The sequence below is a fragment of the Mandrillus leucophaeus genome, unplaced genomic scaffold (assembly GCF_000951045.1).
Source record: "Mandrillus leucophaeus isolate KB7577 unplaced genomic scaffold, Mleu.le_1.0 Scaffold96, whole genome shotgun sequence".
In the NCBI taxonomy this organism is placed as follows: Eukaryota; Metazoa; Chordata; class Mammalia; order Primates; family Cercopithecidae; genus Mandrillus; species Mandrillus leucophaeus.
Window position 1 is genome coordinate 799,260 of NW_012110474.1, and position 6,805 is coordinate 806,064.

General features: G+C 37.5%; 1 protein-coding gene and 1 pseudogene across 2 annotated transcripts in view; both read left to right on the top strand.

Moving 5' to 3' along the window:
• HS3ST5 (heparan sulfate (glucosamine) 3-O-sulfotransferase 5) overlaps positions 1–6,805 on the top strand; it is a 210,134-nt gene that overhangs the window by 142,861 nt on the left and 60,468 nt on the right. The gene's annotated exons all lie outside the window — the stretch shown is intronic.
• The window catches only part of LOC105532465, a 28,011-nt pseudogene continuing 23,015 nt past the window's right edge, over positions 1,810–6,805 (top strand). Inside the window, exon 1 of the transcript XR_001004981.1 lies at positions 1,810–2,040. The product of XR_001004981.1 is annotated as a 40S ribosomal protein SA-like (transcript). The remainder of the gene's footprint in view (positions 2,041–6,805) is intronic.

Consider the following 6,805-nt stretch of genomic DNA (forward strand, 5'->3'; position numbering starts at 1 on the left):
AGGCAGGAGACCCATGCTTTGTGTGAGGAAGATAGGACATTTTGTTTGGGGACGAGTAAATGACTCAGAAAATGACGTGCAAATACTTCCACCAAAGTGTGGTAGAGTTATCTGGGATGTCTTTATGGTACCTAGGGAACATTTAGCATCTAATTTGCTAAGGATGTTCCTATTTTGAAGTTAAAACTGTTTCAAGATATATTTTGCAATACAAATATGGGCCATCTCATTGCACTATTCATTGAAAGATTTCTCTCTAGTGTACTATGCCCAGAAAGCATTGAATTAGTTATGCTCCATTGAAACCAGTACAAAATGGACTCAGAAGTTTGTAGTTTCCATGTCAGATTATAAAAATAACATTTTCTTCCAAGCCCATGCATATACTTTTTTCCGAAGTAGTAGAAAATGACAGTTCACTAAAAATAAGAGATCAGGTTTGCATGTTCTCTGTACTTTGGGGAGTAAATATGAGTTGGATATGGAATCCAAATAAAACTAGAGAATAGATGAAATGATGCATGATGTATTCCAAGGCCAAGAATTAATTCAATGTAATTATCACAACGATATTCTTAGAAAATAAGAATTTACCCTACGCTTTTTGAAGAGAATGAAATTTGATGGTTTAATAGTTAGAAAATAGTACACTATACATATTTTAAATATTTTATCAAACTAATAGAAGCCACTACATTATAGAATATGCAAAATACAAGTTGCAGTTTTTAAAAATTCATGTGATTAATTCCATGACACTGTTAATAGCCTCACCCGTCTCATCCCACATCATACCCTTCATTTGCTCTCTTATATCCACTCTCTCCAAACCCTTCTTTCAACTTTTCAATTTTCTAAATATCCTATGAAGCTTAGCCCTTCCACAGAAAGTCCTTTGACTGTAAGGCCCAAACACGATTGATTTCCGACTTTCTTTTGGCCTTGGGTTTAGTACCACCATTCCAAAGCAAATGCTCTCTGCTGGCTAGATTTCACATTGAACAATTTGAGGTTTGTAAGGACAAATTGAATTCTTACATGACTCTCCCACCCCCCTACAGAACCAGCCTGGTCCTGGGCACAGAGTCATGCTCAAAAGCATGTTTTATTGATTGATTTAATGGATAATTAATGCATGTCTCAACTCACCATCCAACCTCCAGCACACCCTACCTACCTTTCAATAAACATCTAGTTTGAAATTCATTTTGTTGTGGCAGTGGTGACAGTGGCAGGGAAATAAAATAATGTATAGACTCTGGGCCACCGTTACAAATTTCATCAACAACAACAATTTTAATTACCTTTTGACAGATTAATTTAAAGTAGGCTAAGGGAAAATCAAACCAATTCTCTAATAAGCCCTCATCTATCAAAAAGTCATCCCAAGAGGTGAATATTTTGTATGCACTTGTGTGCATATGTAAATGGCATCACTGTAGTCCATCGTTTCTGAGTTCCCTGCCCTTGAGGAGCTTACAGTAATTCTGGTTTGAAGAATGACATGGCATGTTGAGAGAAAAATCATCATATTATGTCCATTTGACCATCATACAAGTCCAGCTAAGTTGGGATTTTTGTTTATGTTTTCTGCAGTTTCTCCTAAAAGGTAAGCACCATCAAGGCAAAGACTATGTCCGCATTGTTCATTGTTGTAGCCTTCATAGCTAACACAATGCTTGCATACAGTAGGCAATAAATATTAAATTAATGCAGAATTTCTATTTAACATAAAGAAGACTGAGGAGTGAGAAAGGGAGGGCAGGCAGCACATTCTAAGACTGCAAAGGCAGCAAACACTGTGGTAACATGGTGTATTATACTAAACCTCTCATGAACAGCAGCCATCGACCAGGTCCTCCCAGAAAGGAGAGCAATGAGGGTCCAGGGATCTCCATTAGCCAGGAAGCAAGAAATGGCCAGAGAGGAAGGGAAGGAGTGCTGTGCTGCAGCCAGACAGCCGGAGCTCATGAACACCAAGTATCTGTTAAGACTGGCCCCGGGGAAGTCCAGCCTCCGGTCCAGAGCCGCTGGATTTTGGTAAGGGAGGTTTTTAAATTCTTGGTCCCACTGAAAAGGCAGATGGAGGTGAGCTTCCCCGGCCAAACTGGGCTCCCGAGCTGTGGATCTGAAGGTTGAGCCCCTAGGGGATTTCACCCTGAGGAAGAGTCCTCAATGGTCAGTAATTTTGCTCTTGGTATGAAAAAAAATACATAAATGCATACATATATATACACACACACACATATAGATACAAACGCCTTTCGCTTAAGCCTTTAATCAGTTCAAGGATTGCTTCTGTTTGGAGAGTAGTGGAAGACTTTCAGATACATTTTTTTTTTCTTGAGACAGGGTCTCACTTTGTCACCCAGGCTGGAGTGCAGTGGCACAAACACAGGTCACTGCAGCCTTGACCTCCCAGGCTTAAGCAGTCCTCCTGCCTCAGCCTCCTGAATAGCTTGGACTACAAGCGCCTGCCACCACATCTGGCTAACTTTTGTATTTTTTCATGGGGTTTTGCCATGTTGCCCAGGCTGGTCTCCAACTCCTGAGCTCAAGCCATCCACCAGCCTCAGTCTCCCAAAGTGCTGAGATTACAGGAGTGAACCACTGTGCTCGACCAGTTACATGTTTAACAGCTTTATTAAGGTAGACTTGACATATAATAAATGGCACATTTTTAATTGTACAATTTGATAAGTTTTGACATATGTACATACCTGTCACTAAGTCAAGATAATGAACATATCCATCACCCCTTCCCCCTAAAATGTCCTTATGCCTCTTTGTTATCTATTTGTGCTAGTTAATGATTTATTACCTCTCAGCTCCAAATGCATTTTTTGCCTGCTCCATGAAAATGGACCTAGGCCCTTTAAATATTTTCCCTTTGGAGCTGGCAGCATGTTGAGCTTTGCCGGTAGAGGGCGCCGGAGAGATATTACCAGAGGAAAGGGTTTCCCTTCTGGGTTCCAGTGTGTGCACTAGACAGGCTTTTCTAGGGGCCGGCATCACCAGGTGTCCAGAAGCTCCCTCAAATACTTCCTCGGGAATTATCTTTTTTTTTTTTTTTTTTTTTGAGAAGGAGTCTCGCTGTGTCACCCAGGCTGGAGCGCAGTGGCACGATCTCAGCTCACTGCAACCTCTGCCTCCCGGGTTCAAGCAATTCTCCTGCCTTAGCCTCCCGAGTAGCTGGGGCTACAGGCGTGCACCACCACGCCCAGCTAATTTTTTGTATTTTCAGTAGAGACGGGGTTTCACCGTGTTAGCCAGGATGGTCTCGATCTCCTGACCTTGTGATCCGTCCGCCTCGGCCTCCCAAAGTGCTGGGATTACAGGCGTGAGCCACTACGTTCCTTGGGCATTTTCATAGGTGAGTGCCTCTGGTGAGACACGTTCTATGAACATTCTGGTGAGACACGTTCTATGAACAGCTCCTTTGGCAGCCTAGAAAGTGGATTTCAAGCAACTTACACCAGTGCTGCACCACAGTCACTTCGTTTGCCGTCCAGTTCTGTATCTCAACCTTATTGAGGCGGTGGCAGCACGGCAAGGAATGGGGCTTTTTTTCGGGTGCTTTGCCTCAGCATTCAAAAGCATAGCTGCTCCTTATAGCTGCTATTCCTATAGAGTTCTCTTTACTCCTGGTTGCTCCAATTCCCTGTTATAGTTAGTAATTCTTATATTTTCTCTGTTTCAATTACTGTACAGATTTCCTCTCTTGATTGGACCCAGACCATATCTACCTTCTCATATATCTATATCTACATGCACACGCACACACGCACACACACACATCTGTTTGTATTTGTATACCTATATCTGCCTTCCCATGTGAATTTCCATATGAATTTTAGAACTCCTATCAATTTCTACCAAAAAAAGCCTACTGGAATATTGATTAGAATTACATTGAATCTAAAAATTAATATAAGGAGAGTTGACAGATTGGCAATATTTTGTTTTCTAACCCATAAACGAGTTATACTGCTCCATTTATACATGCATCTTTAATTTATCTTGGTAATGTTTTGTAATTATCAGTGTACTGGTTTTGCATATTCTTTGTCAAATTTATTTCCTAAATATTTCACACATTTATGTTATTGTAATGACATTGAAATTCATATTGATCACTGCTAGGATATAGAAATACAGCTGAGCTTATATGCTGAACTTGTATTCTGCAACCTCACTAAATTAACTTATTCTAGTAGCATTTTTATAAATTCCATCTGTCTTTCTATGTAATCATGTCATCTGCAAACAAACAGTTTTACCACTCCCTATCCAATCTGTCTTTTCTTTTTCTTTCCCATCGCACTGGCTAGAACTTTCAAAACAATGTTGAGTAGAAGTGGTAAGAACAGACGTTGTCTTCTTCCTGATTTTAGGAGGAAAGCATTAAATCTTATTAATTCTGATGTTAGCTGCAGGTTTTTTTTTGTGATGATCTCTATCAGATAAAGGAAATTCCCTTCAATTTCTCATTTGCTGAGAGTTTTCATCAGAAATGGATGTTGGATTTTCTCAGATGCTTTTTTAGCATCTTCTAAGGTGATCATATGGTTTTTCTATTTTAGTTATTACTCTGATAAGTTACATTATTTGATTTTCAAATGTAAAACCATCTTTGGGATAAACTCCACTTGTTCATGACGAATTATTTTTTTAAATGTTTTTCTATTTTTCTTCTCAAAAAGGCAGAATATAAAACTTTTGGGAAGGGAAAAAAACAGTGAGGAAAATATGCTGATGACTTCTCAACCTCTTACTCAATTTTAGTAAGTAATTTGAGCTTTGGGGAAGAACAGAATCTATGTTTGCTTCCCATTACTTCTCAGTATCATTTCCAACCCAAGTCTCTTTGTTCAGTTTCTGAGATGGGCTTAATGAAATTTTTTTAATATACTATTTGTTGGTCTTCTAATTTTAGCATCAGTAACAAAGTCTGAGATGTGATAAAAGATACATAACAATCTTACCTGGTAACTTTTCTCCAACAGAACTAATATGCAAGTAGTTTTTCCTCATTATTTTCTACGAGTAGATAATTGTATATGTTCTCAGAACCTTGTCTTGATTTTCAACTTTTATACATTGTACCTTGCACTTCATAATTACCTTGACTAAGTGATTTCAGTAATGGTATAAACTTCAGTTCTAAACCAGGAAGGAAGTTTTTTCAAAAGAAAAGTTTCAACTTCATGTTAAATATTCTCCCAACTTCTAGACAGTCATTTTACTAGAGCTGCCACAAATCAATACCTTATTTTCATGTAATGCATAAAAGAAGTTGTTATAGATGTATTTTTTAAAGTATGGATATATGCCCATTATATGTAGTTTTTACTCTGTACTGTTATTTACAGAAAAGTACAAATAGACTATATTGTAAGTGGGAAAGGGAGAATTTCTTTTTTGGAGGTCTTTTTGTTCAATTCAAATCAAGGAACATTTATGGAATGCCAACTCTACACAGCATTCTTTTGTTAATAGTATTTCTTAATTTGTTATCCATTTCCTAAGTGACAGTATTTTATCATTTTATTTGATAGGTCTATTTTAACAGAGAAATGGCTACTCTTAGATTAGTCATATGATGGATGATAATGTAATTTATTTCATTCAAGTAGGGATAGTTCCTGCATTTCTGGGAATCTCATTATCTTGAAAACTTTGCCCTATTATCTTCTTCTTTTCACGAAATTACCTCCTTAGCTTAATTACAAGTGTAGTGTTTTCCCACAGGCAATATAATATCTACTTACCCTAAATACCCCAAAGTAAAGAAAACTTAGAGCATTAAGTAAAATTGATTTGTTGAGCCCAAATCGAAAACAACATTACAGCTTACTGGTTAATCAATGTAAATTTCACTAATGCCACAAGGAGTCAAATCCATTTGTAAAAGAACATGTGTGCAATCTATTTCATAAACTTGTATCATATGCAATGTTAATTTGACCTCACTAAGGTAGTTCTGTGAGACAAAAATAATATTACCTCAAAATGCTCTATTTAATCATTGTATAACATGAGTTATGTCCAGTTAGGGCAGGAGATGTGTACAGAGCTATATGGAAACATTTATTGACATAGAAAATAGCTGTTTATAAATTTGATCAGTTAGTTATTATAGCAAATTTATAGCACACATCCTAAGGAAAAGCTACTCAATAGTGACCACAAGAATAAGAAGTCCCCACTTTTTGCCAAATTTAATTCTTGAAAATTGTTTCTAAGATGACAACAGCATTTCTCCACAGGCTGAAAATGTTATTGTGGTTACATTTCCCGATCAAATAAATAAATAAAAAATGTAATCAATATTATATCACAGTAGCAAAGATACAACAAATATAAACTTCTTTCATGAGATAAAATGGCAAAATTATGCTGCCAATCATATAAAACAGCACAGATTTACTTATTACTTGCTCCTCAGGAGTGAAAAATCCCACTCCCTGTACACATAATTTCTAACAGTGCTACTCTACTGTGTGGTTACCTAAAGTAGTATACTAGCTGAAACATGCTTTGGCTAAAATTTTACTGACGTTTCCTTGGCTTAGAATTTAGGAGAATTTGGAGGGACTATATACACTTTTCAGCGCTCCTGAAACTGTCCATAGACATTTGAGCTGCTGCCTTCTTTTTCCTAATGTGTTTTTCCTCTAGCCAACAAAAGTGTTCATTCATAATTATCCCTTTGACCTTAAAACCGCCTCAAATAATGAAGCCACTGGTTACCCAGTGGTTCTGTTGACAGCTATGAGAGTAGTTCACACTTTACTGGGAGATC